The sequence below is a fragment of the Mustelus asterias genome, chromosome 25 (assembly GCF_964213995.1).
Source record: "Mustelus asterias chromosome 25, sMusAst1.hap1.1, whole genome shotgun sequence".
Lineage (NCBI taxonomy): Eukaryota > Metazoa > Chordata > Chondrichthyes > Carcharhiniformes > Triakidae > Mustelus > Mustelus asterias.
Window position 1 is genome coordinate 7,368,184 of NC_135825.1, and position 22,917 is coordinate 7,391,100.

The window sequence follows — 22,917 nt, forward strand, 5'->3', positions numbered from 1 at the left end:
TTCCTCCCACACTCCAAAAATGTGTGGGTTACGTTGATTGGCCATGCTAAATTAACCCTAGTGTCAGGGAGATTAGCAGGGTAAATATGTGGGGTTACGGGAATAGGGCCTGGGTGGAATTGTGGTCAGTGCAGACTCGATGGGCTGAATGGCCTCCTTCTGCATTGTAGGGATTCTATGATTCTACTCAACAAGACCTTGGAGTCCTCGTGTTTCAGTCACTGAAAATAAGCATATAGGTACAGCAGGCAGTAAAGAAGGCAAATGGTATGCTAGCCTTCATAGTGAGAGGACTTGAGTATAGGGATAGGGATGTTTTGCTGCAATTGTATAGGGTGTTGGGAGGCCACACCTGAATATTGTGTGCCATTTTAGTGCCCTTATCTGAGGAAAGATGTCCTTGCTATCGAAGGAGTACAGCAAAGGTTTACCAGGCTGATTCCTGGGAAGGTAGGTATGTCATATGAGGAAAGACTAAGTCGGTTAGGATTATATTCACTGGAGTTTAGAAGAGTGAGATGGGATCTCATAGAAACTTATAAAATTCTAATATGGTTAGACGGTAGATTCAGAAAGAATGTTTGGCGGTACGGTGGCACAGTGGTTAGCACTGCTGCCTCACAACTCCAAGGACCTGGGTTTAATTCCCGGCTTGGATCAGTGTCTGTGTGGAGTTTGCACATTCTCCTTGTGTCTGCGTGGGTTTCCTCCGGGTGCTCCGGTTTCCTCTCACTGTCCAAAGATGAGCGGGTTAGGTTGATTGGTCATGCAAAATTGCCCCTTAGTGTCCTGGGATGTGTAGGTTAAAGAGATTTGTGGGGCAGATGTGTGGGGTAGTGGGGGTAGGGCCTAGTGGGATTGTTGTCAGTGCAGACTCGATGGGCTGAATGGCCTCCTCCTGCACTGTAGGGTTTCTGTGATTTTTATGAATGGTGGGGTAGTCCAGAACTAGGGGTCATAGTTTGAGGATAACCTTTTAGAACTGAGGTGAGAAATTTCTTCACCCAAGGGGTGGTGAATGTATGGAATTCAGTACCACAGAATGTAATTGAGGCCAAAACGTTGTCTGATTTCAAGAAGAAATTAGATACAGCTCTTGGGACTAAAGGGATCAAGGGATATGGGAGGAAGGGAGGATCAGGATATTGAATTCGATGATCAGCCATGCTCAAAATGAATGGCGGAGCAGGCTCGAAGGGCCGAATGGCCTACTCCTGCTTCTAGTTTCTATGTTACATGCCCTTTTTACCATTATATGAACAAGAGACAGAAATGTGTTGTCATTTATTTTGGTCAAGTATTTTGGAATTGTTTGTGCATATGATAGTAGTGTTCATGACGTGTGTACCTTCTCTCATTCTGAGCAATATGTTTGCATAAACCAACTGCTATTGTGGGGTTTTTTTAACTTTGCTTTGATTTTCCCTCATCAAAATCTCTTCACTTACTAGCAGTGGAACGTCTAATGAATGGGAAACTTTACTGTCACCAGTTTTCCTTTCCTTGTTAATTGTCATTGGCCTCATTGGTCCTGCTGTGCTCCATAATTTAATTCTCATCTGTGTTCTTAGATGGGTTCAGATCAATAAATTGCTGGGCTGTAGTGAGATAAATCACAGAAGCAACCGAAACTGACATCAAGTCCATTTAGGAATTGATTATGGATAATGGAATAGACATTAAAATAGTAAAATAAGCCCTGTGTCATTATATGTCTATTTTCCTAAGTGCACATCAGGCAATGTTCCCCCAAAGAAAAGAAAAAAATAAACCAGAGACTTATTAATTCGGGACCGCTCTTACTTCTAGGAACTGGCATAAAACCAATGCTTGCAGAATTGTGGCCACGATTCTGCTGAAAATAAAATCAAAGTGCCAGTAGGGAAAATGGTGTGTCTCCCACTGGCACTGGCAGCGGTAACCAGGTGGGATTCAGCCACTCCTCTGGCTGAAAACAAATTCCCCATGTCATACACTCCGGCAAGCCTGGCTTCACAGAGATTTTTAAAGGGCGTCGCAATCTCAGAATACAGTGCCAGCCCCCACCTCACCCCAACTCCCGTGGACATTGCTACCCCTGGCAGACAAGGGGAGGACCCCCAATCCCTCACTGCAGAAGGGTAACCTCCTGTCAGCACTACTAACTGTATGGTCTACCGGATCATCAACACGGATGCCATCATCTCACGTGAGAACACCATCCACCAGGTACACGGTACATACCCTTGCAACTCGGCCAACATTGTCTACCTAATAGGGTGCCGGAAAGAATGTCCCGAGGCATGGTACATTGGGGAGACCATGCAGACGCTACGACAATGGATGAATGAACACTGTTCGACAATCGTCAGGCAGGAGTGTTCCCTTCCAGTTGGGGAACACTTCAGCAGTCATGGGCACTCAGCCTCTGATCTTCGGGTAAGCATTCTCCAAGGTGACCTTCACGACAACGCAGAATCGCTGAGCAGAAACTGATAGCCAAGTTCCACACACATGAGGACAGGGTTCATGTCACACTATCTGTAACCCCCACGACTTGCCTGGGCTTGCAAAATCTCACTAACTGTCCTGGCTGGAGACAATACACACCTCTTTAACCTGTGCTTGGCCCTCTCTTCACTCACATTGTCTGCACCTTTAAGATTTGATTACCCGTAAAGACACGCATTCCAACCATTATCTTGTAAATTGAGTTTGTGTCTGTATATGCCCTGTTTGTGAACACAACTCCTCACTCACCTGAAGAAGGAGCGAGATTACGAAAGCTTGTGCTGCCAAATGAACCTGTTGGACTTTAGCCTGGTGTTGTGAGACTTCTTACTGTGCTTACCCCAGTCCAACGCCGGCATCTCCATATCACCCCACACCTTGCAGGTATTAGGATGACTCAACCCCTCCCGCCCCTCCCCTCCAAAGGCCCTGCCCCCCTCAAGGTACTTTCAATCCACGGGTGGCACGGTAGCACAGTGGTTAGCACTGCTGCTTCACAGTGTCAGGGACCTGGGTTCGATTCCCGGCTTGGGTCACTGTCTGTGTGGAGTTTGCACATTCTCCTCATGTCTGCATGGGTTTCCTCTGGGGGCTCCGGTTTCCTCCCACGGTCCAAAGATGTGCGGGTTAGGTTGATTGGCCATGCTAAAATTGCCCCTTAGTGTCCTGGGATGTGTAGGTTAGAGGGATTAGTGGGCAAATATGTAGGGATATGGGGGTAGGGCCTGGGTGGGATTGTGGTTGGTGCAGACTTGATGGGCCGAATGGCCTCTTTCTGTACTGTAGGGTTTCTATGATCCAGGGGCTGCAAGGGCCTCCGAGTCCTCCGGCGTAGTCATATGTCTATCCAGAGAAATGAACAGTGGCCACTAGAAGGCCCTCATTGAGAATTCCTTGAAGGATAATTTCTGAGTTGTGGCGGCTTCTTCCATGGCTGAAATCAACCACCATTACAAGCATGCTGTTCCAGCATAAGAGGTTGAAAAAACCCCACCAAGAGAAACAAAGCAGTCAGACTGCGTACCTGGTCTTTCTAGGAAGCTCTTCAGAACAAAGAGAAAGCGTGTTTAATAAAAAAACTGTGGTTAGCACCAGCAGCTGCTCACATGAGAAGGCACTTCAGATCAAAGAGAAAGCATGTTTAAAAAATTGTGGCGAGAAACTGTAGCAGCTCAAAAGAGAAGATTTAATTGACTGTGAAGAGCAATAGAAACGAACACAGCCAGTACCTACTGTGAAATAGCCTGGACCTGTCAATCAAAGGGCTCGTAAAAGGCATTGTAGTGTGAAATTGCATGTAAACAATCCAATTCAGAGCTTCTGGGTTTCTCAGCATGGCCAGAGGCTTGGGAACGTTCAAGGGGACTGAAATTCAATGTGAAATAAGCACTTGACAGATTTCCCCCACATCAGAGGGAAGATTTTCACGATCTGACAGATCTTTGAACTTGACATGCTCGCAGACACATCAGAGGTCTCAAGGCTACAGAGGAAAACCTGCCACACATGCCCCATCCCTTGGGAAAGACCCCTGATCTGAGCCCCTGCAGCCCAGTCTGAGCATCCTGAAACAGGCATCCAGCCCAGTAATTGTATTCTTATGCATTTTAGTAGTCGTCAGGTTCTCACCCGCTCTGGATAAGAACCTGATTGAGCCAAGCACAGCAGGCTGGGAGACTCGCAACAGGTTTGACACATGGTGAGAATCCTATTTCGGCCCTTGCCCAATTCAACAGGCCATCACAAATTGCAGTTTGGGCTAGCGGCCTTAGAGAATTTGCCCCAATACAGCAGTTGCTTGACAACACAGGCTATACAATAATCCTGAACTGCAAGAGGTCTCCCAGAAAAGCAACAAGATAACTTAAGTGAGCAGAATTATTGTACAGTTGGTCTATGACAAAAGTAATGTTTCACAAAGAAACATATGACCACAAACACATCATTGATAGTTCTTTAAAAAAAACAAAAAAAATGTACTGTGCATACTTGTACGAGGAAAATAACTGTGCTTTGAAAGTGTCAAACTGGATTTAGACTAAGAAAACACACTCAGGCGCTAGAAGCTTCAGGAAATACTGATAAGCATTGGAAAATTAAAATTAACATCATTCATTTATGGATGTGTCTTTCTTCAAAATCAAACTCATACCATTTCCTCATTTCTATTGCTGAAAAGATGGTATTCATCAATTTTTAAAAAGCAACTTGCATTTATACAGCACCTTTTAGGAATATATGGCGCTACAAAGTGCCTTAAAGCCATTTTTGAAGTGTAGTCATTGTTACTTTAAAAAAAAAACTTTTCCAATTCAATCAAATCAAGTCCAATTCAGAGTCTCAACAAGTTGAGACATTTCCAATCCACGCTGACAAGACAGGGCCTCCACTCCTGTCCTGGGCCTGATCTACATGAGCCAAGCTGATTGGAGTAGGTGCAGACTCACCTCCTCCAAGGTTTGATCTCATTTGCATCTTAGCCAAAAGGCCGAGATGCCGCTTTTTAAAAATTGCTTCAAATGAAGCCTAAATGTAACCCAATGACCTCAACCAAGTGCAGCCTGTCCGTACTACACTTGATCTTAGCCAAGAGTGTAGTCATTTTTAAAAATATACTTTTCCAATTCAATCAAATCAAATCCAATTCAGAGTCTCAACAAGTTGAGACATTTCAGATCCAGGCTGACAAGACAGGGCGAGCGACCAAACCACCCTGTCCTGGGCCTGATCTACATGAGCCAAGCTGATTGGAGAAGGGGGAGGTTCCTCCTCCAAGACTTGAGCTCATTTGCATCTTAGCCAAAAGGCCGAGATGCCGCTTTAAAAAATTGCTTCATATGAAACATATGAAGCTTCAAGAGTGTAGTCATTGTTATAATATAGAAAACACAGCCATTTTGCGGACATAGCAATCTCCCACAAACAACCATGTGGTGTTTCTTCAGAAGGAACTCTTCACAATGCAGCTAATGAGAATACAACAAAACTTACTCCAACTTATAAATCAAAGAAAGGGTTTAATAAAGAAACATTTTTTTTGTTTATATCCAATTCAATCCAATCAAAGTCTCAGCAAGTGAGACATTCCAGATCCAAGCTGACAAGACAGACATCCCACTTCCTGTCTTGGGCTTGATCTACATGATCCAAGCTGATTGGAGCAGGAATTGCACCTTCTCTATGGCTTGATCTTATTTGCATCTTAGCCAAAAGGCCTAGATGCCGCTTTTAAAAATTGCTTCAAATGAAGCCTCAGTGTAACCTCATGACTTCAACCAAGTGCAGGGTGCCAAAACTACACTTGATCTTAGCCAAAAGGCCGAGAAACATCATTACTCCAAACTTGGGGCCCCATCCTGGGCCACTCCAAACTACCCACAATTTTACATAGTTCCTTATTTATAGTGAATCAGCTGGTCAGCTGACTATTACATCACTCTGTAATTGGTTCCATGGCTTACTGGGTCAGCTGACCCTTACATCTTGTTCCCATTGGTCACATTACATCCAATACAAAGTTGTCACTGGTTACATTCTAACATGTGTTAATGACCAGAAAATTGGATGATGGTATATTTTGGGGATTTTTTAATACAATTTTTTCTTTAAGTGATTCCAGCAGAATTTCTCTGAGCTGTAACCCTTATGATTGAGGATTGTACATTTTTCCCTTATCCCAAGTTTAACAGTTACTCTATTTTCAACTAAAACTGTATTGGAATTTATACAGACCAGGTATAGCAACTCAAATATGATAACCATGGTTAGAATGTTACAAGCTTAAATTGGCAGTTTATTTATATTTAAATCAAATGTACAGAGATTTTTAAAAAAAGGCAGTTTTTAAAATTAAATTATGGAATGTGGGATCCGCTGACTATGCCAGCATTTATTGCCCGTCCCTAATTGCCCTTGAGAAGGTGATGGTGAGCTGCCTTCTTGAACCGCTGCAGTCCCTGAGGTGTAGGTACACCCACAGTGCTTTTACGGAGGGAGTTCCAGGATTTTGACCCAGCGACAGTGAAGGAACGGTGATATATTCCCCTCCAAGTCAGGCAGATGAGTGACTTGGTGGGGAACCTTTATATGGTGGTATTCCCACATATCTGCTGATCTTGTCCTTCAAGATGGTAGCAGTCATGAGTTTAGAAGGTTCTGCCTAAGGAGCCTTGGTGAGTTTCTACAGTGCATTTTGTCAATGTACAATTGTAGATGTACAGATTGTTGTGCACACAGAGCCACTGAAGTTTTAGTCTGCTATGACCATTTTTCTACAGTTTTTTGTGGTTTAATGTCAAAGTTATGCAATCTACTCCAGCTGGTAGACTTCAGTGTTCACCACCTAGAGTGGCTCTAGAACACCACTATTGATCAAGCAAGCCAAGTCCTAAAGGACATAGCTATCAGTTTGGGCTTGTAACATGTGGTAAGAGACCCAACTTGGGAGAAAACCCTACTTGAATTCTTCATTGCGAATCTACCTGTTGCAGATGCTTCTGCCCATTATCATATTGGCTGAAGTGACCGCTGCACAGTCCTTATGGGAACAAAGTCCCATCAGCACATTGAGAACGCTTTCCATCGTATTGTGTGGTAGGACTGGCATGGTAAATGGGACAGATTCAGAATTCATCTTGCACTCAAATGTGCATTTATCAGTTACTGTAGGCCATTCACAACAGAAGAATTGTATTTTACCACAATCTGTAGTGTTCTGGCCCAGCACACCCCTTTCTATACCATAGCATTCAAGCCAGAAAACCAACCCTGTTCAATGAGGAGTGTAAGAAAGCATGCAGCAGGCAAATCTAAAAGTGAGATGCCAATCTGGTGAAGCTACAAAACACTGAAAAGCAGAAGAGGCATGTTATAGTGTAGACAGAATAAGTGATCCCCAAAGGATCAGAACAAAGCTTTGGAGTCCTGCCATGTGCAGCCATGAACGGTGGTCACAGTTAAACAATTAATAGGAGAAGGAGGTTCCATGATCATTCCCATTCTCAACAATGGTGGAGCTCATCAGATGAGTGTGTAGGACAAGACTGAAGCATTTGCAACTTGAAATGTGGAGTGGATGATCCAACTTGGCCTGTTCGAGGTCTCTGGTGTCACAGAAGCAAAACTTCAGCTGGTGCAATTCATTCCACATGATATCAAGAAATGACTGAGTGTGCTGCATACAACTAAAGCTAATACACACCGACAAAATTTTGGTTGTAGTGCTGAAGACACACTCCAGAAGTAACTGCATCTCTATTTAAGCTGTTCCAGTACAGTTACTGCGCTGCTATCTACCTGACAATGTGGAAAAATGTCCAGGTATGTTCTGTCCACATCAGATAAATCCAATCAGCCAATAACTGTCCTTCAGCCTACTCTCAATTATCAGCAAAGTGAAGGAAGTTGTTATTGACAGTGTTATTAAATGGCACTTGCTCACCAATTAGCTGCAACGTGTACCATCGACATCAGTGGTTCCCAACCACTATGCCGTGAGAAGCTCACAAGTGTGCTCCAGCTTGAAAATGGCTTTAAACAATGTGCTCTGCGGGAGCCTGAGAAAGATCAAGAAAAAAAACCCGGGACTGGGAGCTGGGAATGTGGCATTGAGGAGAGAGGAGATAGCGGAGGTGTGGTGGACCTGGAGGCCGGAATATCACAACTGATTTTTCCCCTCGGATACGCATTCCCCTCAATATTCATTGGCATCATTGCTGTATTTTCCTCACTGCATTCCCACCTCTGCTCTAAAAGCTCAGATCGAGCCGTACACCTCACCCACTAAGTGCTGGCTGCTGATGATTCTGAGCTTTAGGCATTATTTAAAAAGCTAACTGCAAGGTGAGGGCTAAAAGAAATGGGACAAAATAGACCTAGTTACCAAGCAAAATGTTTGTGTAATGTTTAATGGCTAAGGAGCCATTAAAATTAGTGTTACAAAGAAATCTTAATGAGAGAAATGGAGAGAAGATCAATAAGCTGAGGAGACAGTGGTAAGAACTGAGTGGTAAGAACAGAAGGCACTGAGAAAAAGTTATATTTTATAATGGTTGATTTTCATGGGAAATTCTAAATTTATTCCAAACGAGGAGTTTCATGATAAATCTATCCACTATTCAGCATTCATCTAGATGAAATGTTGGGAAATGGAATAATATTTTTATTATCCAATGTTGCTCTGTCAAGTCCAGTACAGTATTGTTGGTAGTAATGGAAAACACCCTTTACTCGGTTACAACAATCAACATTATCCCAAGCTCAGTTGTGGTGTTTTTCCTTGGAGAATAATGTGAAATTAGGGCAGTTTGTGAGATGCTTACCATAATTACTCTGGATTCCAATTCCAATTCACTCATTTCACACAGGTGCCTTGTCCTGTTAGGTTAAAGTTGGGATCAAATCCAAGTTCCAGAGTTGCAAGACCATGCCTAACTCATTGAACCTCTCCTTCCCCCTTTTGTTTTCAAATTTATGCAATATATTGTAATGCCTCCTTGGCTGGAGTGGTATTTTGGAGCACTGACATATTCTACTAGTGATCTATAAAAGCTGAGTTCTTTGAGCCCTGCTACTGTGCAAAGGCTCGGCAGTTCTAGTGGGCAAGCAATTTTTCCAAGTGACATAATTGTACACTATTTGATGGCTGGTTTTGAAGTAGTATTGCCTCCCCTGGAAGTAGCCAAATCAATCAATCTAATCCAACTTTCTGGCTGGGTCACAAGCATTTATTTATTTTTGGTGGCCCTAAACCAGAATATTGAACAAAATTATTTTCAATTAATGTTTACTATGGGGCTATTATTGTTCAATGTTCAGATGGTAATATGAATACATACCTTCAGTAATGCCTTGTACTCTTTGGAATCCACCTACCAAGTGGAAGTGCTGGGTGCTACTTTGTTCTCTTCTTTCTACTAGGAAAATGACAAACATGCTTTCCTTGCTAAGCAAGAGTGTAGTGACCTGCTTTATGCACCGTTGTACACACAATTGCAAATGGCAGCAGCAGTGACTTGGAAAAGCCTGTTACATAAAGTTCAGTATGGTAGTGGCTTTAACTGCAGCGGTCAGAACTTGATGTTACAGGTAGTTTATGCTCCAGACACAACATGGTGACTGTCTACCTGCAGAAGCAGAGATAAAATATCTTGCTACACTTGTAAGGGTTTTGGTTTGACTGCATCTGGAGTACTGTGTGCAACTTTGGTAAGAGGATATACTTGCTTTGGATGCAGTATAGCGAAAGTTCACTAAATTGGTCCCTGGCGTGAGGGATTGTTCTGTGATGAGAGGCTGAGTAAATTGGGTTTATATTCTCTGTTGTTTAGAAGAATGAGAGGTGATCTCATTGCAACCTGCAAAATTCTGAAGGGGCTTCACAGCATGGACATTGATAAATAGTTTCCATTGGTCAAGAAATCTAAAATATGAGGAAATTTCTCAGGATAAGGGGCCAATCATTTAGAACTGAGATGAGGAGAAATTTCTTCACCCAAAGGATTGTAACCCTCTACCCCAGATCATTGCATACACTCCATTGTTGAATACATTTAAGGCTGGGATGGACAAGTTTTTGGTTGGAATTAAGGAATATGAACAGCACACAGGAAAATAGAGTTGAAGCCCAAAGTCAGTCATGATCATATTGAATGGCGGAGCAGGCTTGATTGACCGTGTGGTCAACCCTAGCTCCTATTTCTTATGTTCTAAAAGCTTGTAGGCTTTGTAGCATTTATTTCACATGTGCACTCCTTTGATTAAGCTTGGCACTGCAATAATACACCCAGAATCTGGAAAGGGACAAATTGACGCCAAGACAAGTGCAGGTTCAAAAGATCTTCCTCCAAACTTGCAACTATCCCGTGAAATTCGTTGTTTGGTGCCAATTAGGGCAGTTTGTGAGATGCTTACCATAATTACTCTGGATTCCAATTCCAATTCACTCATTTCACACAGGTGCCTTGTCCTGTTAGGTTAAAGTTGGGATCAAATCCAAGTTCCAGAGTTGCAAGACCATGCCTTTCCCAATTATGTGGACCTTGCACGTTCCTGGCAATGAGTTGTTGCCTGAACAAAGCATTATGGAATTGGCCCCCTGTTATTGGTGGAAAGGGTAATGTCTTGAACATTGGATTGTTTATAGCATAAATTTACACAGATTGCGTGCTGTGTTTTAACGATCATTTGATTGCCACGGATCTTGTATTGCAGCTCTTTTTTTAAAAAAAAAGGTTTTCAGTTGGAATTGGCACATTTGCACAGGTTTGTTCTGTTGGAAGTGAGCGGAGGAAGACAATAAATCTCTATTTAGCAGATGGTGTTTGCTTTGAGCTGCAGCTGGTCTTTTGTAGTAAGTCATTTGTGGAAACTCATACCTGAAGGATACCTTCCACAGTTGAATCCTCATTCTATAAACATTATCCAAAAACTTACCCAATAATAAGATTGTAATATCTTTCATCCTTTAAAAAGTAATAGCATCATACCGCAGTCTTTTTAAAGAAAAGCCCTTCATTCTCAACTTCTTATTAAAGTGATGTTCATAAATGGTTTCCTTAATCAGTTTATTTGTGACAGGTAGTATATAACTGAGTCAAATAGATCAGGAAGGTCTAACGTATAATCAGCTAATGAGTCACCTGATCTCTACCGTAGTTAGAAACTTAAATTAATCTGCTCCCTAGGCTACTGATGACTTGTATGAAAGTGCACATGTACACATCCGGGCAGAACAGATACACATGGAAGCTGGTTGTAATGCTGTTACAGTTGACCAGTTCTGTTGACATGCCTTTCTGAGAATTACAACTTGACTAAAATACCAAAAAGTGCCTGGCTTCTATGGAATCCTGCCCCAGCATAAGCAAACATCAGTGTGAGACCAGGAAAGAAAATTAAAATGATGTATAAGAGAAGTTGACGGGCATATTAGGTCTTGTCTTCCTTCTGGTCAGCTGGAGTGATGCATGTGATAATGAACCTGCAATATCTGTTACTATTCTATTGGTAGTGAAGGATGATGTGTAGATTGATTATGGTTCACAATGAACAGTACAGCACAGGAACAGGCTCTTTGGCCCACCAACTCTGTGCTGACACAGGTGCCTCTGTAACCTAATATTTTTTGCCTCTACATTGTCCATATCCCTTTATTCCGTGCCTATTCATGCATCTATCCAGATGCCTCTTGAACGTTGTTATAGAATCTGCTTCCATCACCTCCTCTGGCAGCGCGTTCCAGGCATTCACCATCCTCTGTGTGAAATATTTGCCCCTTACATCTCTTTTAAACTTTCTCCTTCTCACTTTCAACCAATGCCCCTAAGTAATTGACCCTTCGACCCTGGGAAAAAGACTCTCACTATCCACTCTATCCAAGCCTGTCATAATCTTGTAAACCTCTATCAGGTCCCCCCCCCTCATCCTCTGACACTCCAATGAAAACAATCCAAGTTTGTTCAACCTTTCTTCATAGTCCATATCCTCCAAACCAGGCAACATCATGGTAAATCTCTTCTGCACCTTTCCAGTGCATCAACGTCCTGCCATTAGTGTGGCGAACAGAATTGTACACAATACTCCAAATGCAGCCTAACCAAAGTCTTATACAGCTGCAACATGATTTTCCAATTGCTATACTCAACGCCCCAACCAATGAAGGCCAGCATGCCATGTAGCTCCTTGACTACCTTGTCCACCTGAGTTGCCAGCTTCAGGGAACTGTGGATCTGCACGCCTAAATCTCTCTGTTTGCTAATATTTCTAAGGGCTCTACCATTTACTGTATACTTTCCTTCTGCACTAGACCTTCCAAATTGCATCACCTCACATTTGATCGGGTTAAATTCCATCTGCCATCATTCGGCCCAGGTCTCCAGCTGATTTATATCCTGCTGTATCCTCCGACAGACTTCCTCACTATCCGTTATTCCCCCAATTTTTGTATCATCTGCAAATTTACTAATCAGACCACCGATATTTTCCTCCATATCATTGAGATATCTTAAAAACAACAGAGGCCCTAGCACTGATTCTTGTGGAATGCCACTTGTCACAATCCTCTGATTGGAAAAGTACCTTTTCACTGCTACTCTCTGATTTCTATGCCCGAACCAGTTTTATATCCATCTTACCAGCTCACCTCGGATCCCATATGACTTCACCTTCTGTGTCAGCCTGCCATGAGGAACCTTATCGTAGGCTTTACTAAAGTCTATGTATAGTCTATGTTCTGATAGGGTAGGAAGTGTGCTGTTTTATTTGAAATTAATATTAAATATAATGTTTCTGATTTGTGGTGCTATGTAAGACCATAAGACCATAAGACATAGGAGCGGAAGTAAGGCCATTCGGCCCATCGAGTCCACTCCACCATTCAATCATGGTTGATTTCAACTCCATTTACCCGCTCTCTCCCCATAGCCCTTAATTCCTCGAGAAATCAAGAATTTATCAATTTCTGTCTTGAAGACGCTCAACGTCTCGGCCTCCACAGCCCTCTGTGGCAATGAATTCCACAGACCCACCACTCTCTGGCTGAAGAAATTTCTCCTCATCTCTGTTCTAAAGTGACTCCCTTTTATTCTAAGGCTGTGCCCCCGCGTCCTAGTCTCCCCTGTTAATGGAAACAACTTCCCTACGTCCATCCTATCTAAGCCGTTCATTATCTTGTAAGTTTCTATCAGATCTCCCCTCAACCTCCTAAACTCCAATGAATATAATCCCACGATCCTCAGACGTTCATCGTATGTCAGGCCTACCATTCCTGGGATCATCCGTGTGAATCTCCGCTGGACCCGCTCCAGTGCCAGTATGTCCTTCCTGAGGTGTGGGGCCCAAAATTGCTCACAGTACTCCAAATGGGGCCTAACCAGTGCTTTATAAAGCCTCAGAAGTACATCCCTGCTTTTGTATTCCAAGCCTCTTGAGATAAATGACAACATTACATTTGCTTTCTTAATTACGGACTCAACCTGCAAGTTTACCTTTAGAGAATCCTGGACTAGGACTCCCAAGTCCCTTTGCACTTTAGCATTATGAATTTTGTCACCGTTTAGAAAATAGTCCATGCCTCTATTCTTTTTTCCAAAGTGTACGACCTCGCACTTGCCCACGTTGAATTTCATCAGCCACTTCTTGGACCACTCTCCTAAACTGTCTAAATCTTTCTGCAGCCTCCCCACCTCCTCAATACTACCTGCCCCTCCACCTATCTTTGTATCATCGGCAAACTTGGCCAGAATGCTCCCAGTCCCGTCATCTAGATCGTTAATATATAAAGAGAACAGCTGTGGCCCCAACACTGAACCCTGCGGGACACCACTTGTCACCGGTTGCCATTCTGAGAAAGAACCTTTTATCCCAACTCTCTGCCTTCTGTCTGACAGCCAATCGTCAATCCATGTTAGTACCTTGCCTCGAATACCATGGGCCCTTATTTTACTCAGCAGTCTCCCGTGAGGCACCTTGTCAAAGGCCTTTTGGAAGTCAAGATAGATAACATCCATTGGCTCTCCTTGGTCTAACCTATTTGTTATCTCTTCAAAGAACTCTAACAGGTTTGTCAGGCACGACCTCCCCTTACTAAATCCATGCTGACTTGTCTTAATCCGACCCTGCACTTCCAAGAATTTAGAAATCTCATCCTTAACGATGGATTCTAGAATTTTGCCAACAACTGAGGTTAGGCTAATTGGCCTATAATTTTCCATCTTTTTTCTTGTTCCCTTCTTGAACAGTGGGGTTACAACAGCGATTTTCCAATCCTCTGGGACTTTCCCTGACTCCAGTGACTTTTGAAAGATCATAACTAACGCCTCCACTATTTCTTCAGCTATCTCCTTTAGAACTCTAGGATGTAGCCCATCTGGGCCCGGAGATTTATCAATTTTCAGACCTTTTAGTTTCTCTAGCACTTTCTCCTTTGTGATGGCAACCATATTCAACTCTGCCCCCTGACTTTCCTGAATTGTTGGGATATTACTCATTTTGTGGAAATAGGGGTTTTATTCACTGGCACTATGACAGTTCCCTGTTGTAATTACCCACTGAACATTCATTTTGCTTGCCTGAATATTATAGATAACTGCATTCCTGTTATTTGCACATTTGATGCATTGTCATATTTTTCCTTTTGCAACATTAGATGCTAGGAATGTTTCTGGTGCACAGTGCTGCAATGGCTTGTGAAGGGTGATTTAAATTTTAAGTACCAAAAAAGGGAGTGTGATCGACCTACCTCCCTCTAGATCAACATCGACATTACCTCTGCCCCAATTAAAGAACAGCGCAGAGTCGCTGAGCAGAGACACACCCATGCTGCACCTGGCCTGAAACTCCTCCCTTTCCACCTGAGACTCCTCCCTTTCCACCAGAGCGAGGTATAAAGGTGATGGTTCCTCCTCCTCGCCTCAGTCTAGGCCAGCTCAGCTACAAGGGTGTGCTCCTGTTCTTTGTGAATAAAAGCCTGTTAATTCACTCACTCGCTGGAGTCCTCATATCGTGATTGATAGTGCATCAATTTTATTCACAAAGAAAAAAAAATGGAATGGGACAACTTCTAAAGCCCGATACTTTAAACCTGGATCCGCAAGCTGTGGGAGCCGCCAACAGCTTTAATCACTGGCTCAAGTGCTTCGAAGCCTTCCTCGGAGCCTCCACTGCCGTCCAGTCCGATGCAGACAAGCTGCACGTGCTCAACGCCAGGGTAAGCGACGCAGTTTATGCCACGATCTGTGACGCAGAAACGTACGTGGACGCGCTAGCGCTCCTAAAGAGCAAATACAGCCAACAGACAAACGAAGTCTACGCCAGGCACCTTCTGGCTACCGAAAACAGCGGCTGGGAGAATCAAACGCACAGTTTCTCCGCGAACTACGTGCGCTCGGCAGGGCCTGTAACTGCAAGGCTGTATCCGCTGCGCAGTACACAGAGGACTTAATCCGCGATGACTACGTTACGGGTATCGCATCCAACTATATTCGGCAGCGCCTGCTAGAACAAGGTGGGCGAGATCTACCAAAAACTGTGACACTCGCTGAATCCTTAGAAGTGGCATCCCGTAACCTCGAGGCGTATGCACCCGATCACGCGACATCGTGGGCCTCACGGCCACTACCACCCCAGTACCTAGGAGGGCCACAGACTTATGCCACACAGCGCCCCACCAACGACTCGACTGCTGCGGCTGTTACAAGCCCAAAGTGCTATTTTTGCGGTCTAGGGAAGAACCTCTGACAAACCTGCCCGGCAAGGGAGGTGTTCTGCTCTGGGTGCGGAAAGAAAGGCCACTACGCGAAAGTCTGCAGGGCAAAGTCGGCCTCGAAACCAAACAGCGCAGCGTGCGACCCGAGGGAACCGAAAATCCGAACGCCATCAGCCGCGTGTGACTCAAGGGAGCCGCCATGTTGGACACCATCGACCACGTGTGAGTCCAGGGAGTCACCATTTTGGACGCCATCGGCCGTGTGGGAGTCAAGGGAGCTGCCACCTTGGACGCCATCGGCCACATGCGAGACAAGGGAGCCACCATTTTGGACGCTGGTCGATGATTCTCCGGGACCCACGGTGGCAGCGGTCCAGCTGGACCAGTCTCGTCCGCATCAGCTCGCCAGGTCCATGATGGACATCCAGGTAAACAGCCGCGTGGGAAATTGTTTGTTTGACTGCGAGAGTACGGAGAGCTTCATCCACCCCGATACTGTGCACCGCTACGCCCTTTCGGTATGGCCAGTCAAACAAACCATTTCCTTGGCCTCAAAGTCCCGCTCGGTGGATGTCCTCGGGTATTGTGTGGTGACCCTTACGGTTTGGGGGACCAAGTATGCAAATTTTAAGCTCCTGGTGCTGCCACACCTCTGCGCTCCCGTACTCTTAGGGCTCGATTTCATGACCCATCTTAGGAGTGTCACGTTGCAGTACAACGGGCCTCTTCCCCCGATCTCCGTCTGCAACCCACAGTTCCTAGACTGCCCACCACACACCACTTGCAGCCTTTCAACCCTCCAAGTCACCCCTCCACCGCTATTCAAACACCTTACCCCCGTCTGTAAGCCCATTGCCACTAAGAGCACCCCCACTTCTTGCCTTCAAACAACCGCACAACCTCAAACAGACCATTGTCCGCAGCAAACTACCCAGCCTTCAGGAGAACAGTGACCATGACACCACACAACCCTGCCACAGCAACCTCTGCAAGACGTGCCGGATCATCAACACAGATGCCATCATCTCACGTGAGAACACCATCCACCAGGTACACGGTACATACTCTTGCAATTCGGCCAATGTTGTCTACCTGATACGCTGCAAGAAAGGATGTCCCAAGGCATGGTACATTGGGGAAACTATGCAGACGCTGCGACAACGGATGAATGAATACCGCTCGACAATCACCAGGCAAGACTGTTCTCTTCCTGTTGGGGAGCACTTCAGCGGTCACGGGTGGAATAATCCAGTTTTCATTTTCAAATCATCATGCATTATGGATCATAGGACCATTTTATCTCTGTTCTCTTTGGCATGGCAGGATCTCCCATCCATGCCCATGTACCTGACTGTAATCTAAAGGTCTGGCACATATAGGGTTAACACAGTAAGAAGTTTAACAACACCAGGTTAAAGTCCAACAGGTTTATTTGGTAGCAAAAGCCACACAAGCTTTCGGAGCTCTAAGCCCCTTCTTCGGCCTCTGATATTCGGGTAAGCGTTCTCCAAGGCGGCCTTCGCGACACACGACAGCGCAGAGTCGCTGAGCAGAAACTGATAGCCAAGTTCCGCACACACGAGGACGGCCTCAACCGGGATATTGGGTTCATGTCACACTATTTGTAACTCCCACAGTTGCGTGGACCTGCAGAGTTTCATTGGCTGTCTTGTCTGGAGACAATACACATCTTTTTAGCCTGTCTTGATGCTCTCTCCACTCACATTGTTTTGTTTCTTAAAGACTTGATTAGTTGTAAGTATTCGCATTCCAACCATTATTCATGTAAATTGAGTCTGTGTCTTTATAAGCTCTGTTTGTGAACAGAATTCCCAGTCACCTGAAGAAGGGGCTTAGAGCTCCGAAAGCTTGTGTGGCTTTTGCTACCAAATAAACCTGTTGGACTTTAACCTGGTGTTGTTAAACTTCTTACTGTGTTAACCCTATATGTGCCAGACCTTTAGATTACAGTCAGGTACATAGGCATGGATGGGAGATCCTGCCATGCCAAAGAGAACAGAGATAAAATGGTCCTATGATCCATAATGCATGATGATTTGAAAATGAAAACTGGATTATTCCATGGAGGCCTTCATTTTATTTTAATTAAATTCTCCTTTACTATCTAATTTGCAACTTTTAAATATATGATTGTGGACCTAGATCATCGTTATAATTTTTTTTGTCACAGAATAATCTCTCACATTCTTGTTTGAATATCATACATGGAGCATTGCAACATCCTGCTCTGTAGTATAATTGGCCACAGGTCTTCGATCTGTGAATTCCCTGCATAACGAGCACCAGATTTTCAGTCATACCATTGTGGACAATTGCCAAATTTGACATCAACTTTACACAATAAGAAATAAAAGGTAGAAGCAATAATGAAAAAGGAAAATAGGTTTGGGAGGAATGGTTTCACGTCATTTGCTGCAGAATAAACATGGTTCCTAACAGTGTTTCCTTGGTTCTCTTGCTGGATACCAAGAACCAAATGGGACCAACACAGAATTTATAGCTCAATAAGCATCCCACAGCCAGAAATGAAAGCCAAGAGGAACATGAAATTGTAAAGCTGAAAATTACACTTGACAAAAAGGATTAGCCACATATTACAACAAGAACTACAACTTATATTTATATAGCTCCTTTTTAATATAATAAAACACCTAATGGTGCTTCACATGACCTTTATGAAACAAAGTAGGACACCAAACCACATGCGGCAATATTAAATCAAATGGTCAAAAACATGGGTCTTAAATGAGGACAGCAAGGTAGTGAGGGAATTCCAGAGCTTTGTGGCTCAGGCAACTGAAGGCATGATCACCAGTGGTGGAACAATTGTTAACTGAAAATGCACAAGAAGCCAGAATTAGAGGAGTGCAGATACTTCAATGGGTTGTGGGGCTGAAGTAGATTACAGGCATGAAGAGGTGCAAGGTCATGGAGAGATTTGAAAACAAGGATGAACATTTTAAACTATGCTTGACTGGCAGCCCATGTAAGTAGCTGAACACGGAGGTGATAAGGGAATGGGACTTAGTGCGAGTTAAGACACGGGCAGCTGAGTTTTGAATTACCTCAACTTTACAGAGGATAGAATGTGGGACACTGTTCAGGAGTGCCTTGGAATACTCAAGCCCAAAGATATGACTGAGGGCTTTAACAGAAGATGAGCTGAGACAGAAGAAATTGGATGATGTTACAGAGGTGAAGAAAGATGGCCATAGGATGGTATGCATATGAGGTTGAAAACTCATCTCAAGGTCAGATGTGACACAGAAGTTGTAAATAGGTTGGCTTAATCTCAGACTTAATTCCAAGGAGACGGGTGGAGGCAGTAGCTAGTGAATGCAATATGGAGCGGGGACAGAAAGCAAGTAGGTCCAGTGAAAAATTAGAGTCATGTACACCTAGCCACCTTGTGTTGTTTCTGTGGGCTGCAATCTGTTTCAGAACATTGTGAGGGATAATGTTAGCAATGGTAATAAAATAGATTTCCCCAAATATTTCCAGCAACCTCTGATTAACTGGGATGTTTTATCCTTTTCTATCCGTTTATCACCATTTATCCACTTATTACCCTAATTGTGAAATTATGAGCTTATTGCAAAAACTGGGGCAAGGGAGGATCAAGTGAATTGATAGACAAAGTTCTTTTGCAGTGTCCTGTAAGTGATGTCAGTTCGCAACAATTTTAGTTGACAAAGATAAAGCACTGTGGTTTTTTTTTTAAAAGTTCCCTTCTGTGGTTTTCAGGATTTGGGTTTTTTGTAAATGTTCCCAAGGCTTGACTGTTTTCGTTTTCAAAATTGTGTTCCAATGAAGTTAAAACTTTGCCTTTTGGAATGTTGGACAAGCACGGGTTCTAATGAAAAGTTTGAAGGATTGCAGGTAAAAACAAAATTGTTGATTGGGACAAAGCCAATCCTGTGCTAGTTAACTTAGCCTTAAAATCAAGCTTATCTAAGGTAATATTGGCAGCCAAGAGTCATATGCTTGTAATAAAATTCTGATATACTAGTGCAGTTTTAGATATTTTTGAAGCACTTTGTACAATATACATAAATCCGCATCCAATCTAGATTATTTTATGGTTAAAATTTAAATGTGATTGCAATATGCAATGTCTTGTCAGAAAGGGTGATTTGATTTATTATTGTCACATGTATCGGTATACAGTGAAAAGTATTGTTTTTTGCGCACTATACAGACAAAGCATACCATTCATAGATAACAAAAGGAGAGAGTACAGAATGTAGTGTCACAGTCATAGCTAGCGTGTAGAGAAAGATCAACTTAACGCAAGGTAGGTCCATTCAAAAGTCTGATGGCAGCAGGGAAAAAGCTGTTCTTGAGTAGATTGGTACATGACCTCAGACTTTTGTATCTTTTTCCCGACGGAAGAAGGTGGAAGAGAGAATGTCCGGGGTGTGTGGGGTCCTTAATTATGTTGACTGCTTTTCTGAGGCAGCGGGAAGTGTAGACAGTTTCAATGGGTGGGAGGCTAGTTTGAGTGATGGGCTGGGCTTCATTCATGACCCTTTGTACTTTCTTGCAGTCTTGGATAGAGCAGGAGCCATACCAAGCTGTGATACAACCAGAAAGAATGCTTCCTATGGTGCACCTGTAAAGGTTGGTGAGAATCGTAGTGGACATATCCAATTTTCTTCGTCTTCTGAGAAAGTAGAGGTGTTGGTGGGCTTTCTTAACTGTAGTGTCAGCTGGGGGGGGACCAGGACAGGTTGTTGGTGATCTGAACACCTAAAAACTTGAAGCTCTTGACCATTTCTACTTTGTCCCCATTGATGTAGACAGGAGCATGTCCTCCACTACTTTTCCTGAAGTCAATAAATCCATGCCTTTGTTACCTCAAGACTTGACAATTCTAACATGATCTTGGCTGGCCTTCCGTGTCCTGCTCTTCATAAACATGAGGTCACCAAATACAGTGCTGTTCTCATCCTAACTCACATCAAGTCCAGTTCACATTTCACCATGTACTTACTAGCTTACATTGGCTCCCAGTTAAGCAAAGCCTTAATTTTAAAATTCATATTCTTATCTTCAAATCCTTCTGTGGCCTTACCCCTACATATCCCTATCATGTCCTCCAACCCCGCCCCCCAATTCTCTGAACTCCTATTTCTGGCCTATAAAGCATTCTCCATTCTAATTGCTGCACCAATGATGGCCATGCCTTCTGTCTAGGCCATAAACTCTGGACTTTCTTTTAATCTCTCTGCTTCTCCACCTGACTCTTCTCCTTTAAGACACTCTTTAAATCCATGTACTTCAAGCTAATATTTTGTCATCTGTCCTAATATCGCCTTTCATGGCTTGGCATCAAATTTATGTTTAACACTGCTGTAAAGTGCCTTGAACATTTTATTATGTTAACAGCACTACATAATTATAAATATAAGCTGTTTCAGTACTGCAACCAGGATGGTCATAGAATCTCTACACAGCAGAAGAGGCCATTCAGCCCATTGGGTCTGCACCGACTCTCTGACAGAATATCTTACCCAGGCTCTCTCCCCTGCTTTATCCTGTAATCCCACACATTTACTATGGACAATCCCATCTAAGGTACACATGGGTGGCACAGTGGTTAGCACTGCTGCCTTACAGTGCTGGGGACCCGGGTTCGATTCCTGGCTTGGGTCACTGTCTGTGGAGTTTGCATGTTCTTCCCGTGTCTGCATGGGTTTCCTCCGGGCGCTCCATTTCCTCCCACAGTCCGAAAGACATGCTGGTTAGGTGCATTGGCCATGCTGAATTCTCCCTCAGTGGTCCCAAACAGGTGCTGGAGTGCGGCAACTAGGGGATTTTCACAGTAACTTCATTGCAGTGTTAATGTAAGCCTACTTGTGACTCAAGTAAATAAAAAAAATCTTGGGACACTAAGGGGCAATTTAACATATCCAATCCACCTAACCTGCATGTCTTTGGACTGTGGGAGGAAACCGGAGCACTCAGAGAAAGCCCATGCAGACATGGGGAGAAGGTGCAAACTCCACACAGTCATCCAAGGCCAAAATTGAACCCTTGTCCCACACTGCGTCATCATGCTGCCCTATGTTGTGCGTCAATGTCTTTTGATTTATTCAGTGCACTCCAACATAACATCAGAAATGGGGATATTCGCCGATGATTGCAGTGTTCAGTACCATTCATAACTCCTCAGTTATTGACGCATTCCATGTCTGCATGCAGCAAGACCTGGACAACATTTAGGCATGGGCTGATAAGTGACAAATAATATTTCTGCCACACACAAATGAGGCAATGACCATCTTCAACAAGAGAGAATCTAACCGTCTCCCCTTGATGTTCAACAACATTACCGTCACTGAATACCCCGCTATCCACATCCTGGGAGTTACCATTTTCCAGAAACCTTTAGGCCAGCTGTATAAATACTGTTGCTGCAAGACCAGGTCAGAGGCTGAGACTTATGTGGCAAGAAACTAATTTCTTGACTCCCTATCTACAAGTAAGGAATGTAATGGAATACTTTCCACCTGCTCAAATGAGTACAGGTACAACAACATTCAAGAAGTTTGGCACATTCCAGGACAAAGCACCCCACTTGATTGGCACTCCATCCGTCACCTTAAATAATCACTTCCTCCTTCAACAGCACTCCATGACAGCAGTGTATACGATGCACTCCCACAACTTGCCAAGCCTCCTTTGACAGCACCTTTCAAACCTGTGACTTCTACCATGCAGAAGAGGGGTAGCAAAACACGACCAGCTACAAGTTCCCTTTTGTACGTTGGAACTATAGTGGCATTACTCCACTGCCACTAGTCTCTTACATAGGCCACATGGACAGAGCGGTTCAAGAAGGTGACTGCCACCATTTTCTGAGGGGAATTAAGGATGGGCAATAAATGCCAACTTTGCCAGTGACGCTCAAAGCCCACAAATGAATTAAAACTCTTCTTTATATCATAATTGTCTGAATTGTGATATCTATGATGGTAATATGTTATCTAGGTAAACCGAAAATCCATGTAATGCAAGCATTGTAATTTATTGACTTGCACAAAGTACAAAACTTTACCTGCAGAATCTCCATTTGTTCTATAATCTTGCATGTTGAGACAGTTTTTGTATGGCATTCAAATTACTTATGATTAATGTATGCCCTGGTCAAGTCAATATATTTGATCTGCGTGTATGAGGGGTACTCGTTATTGCTGCTG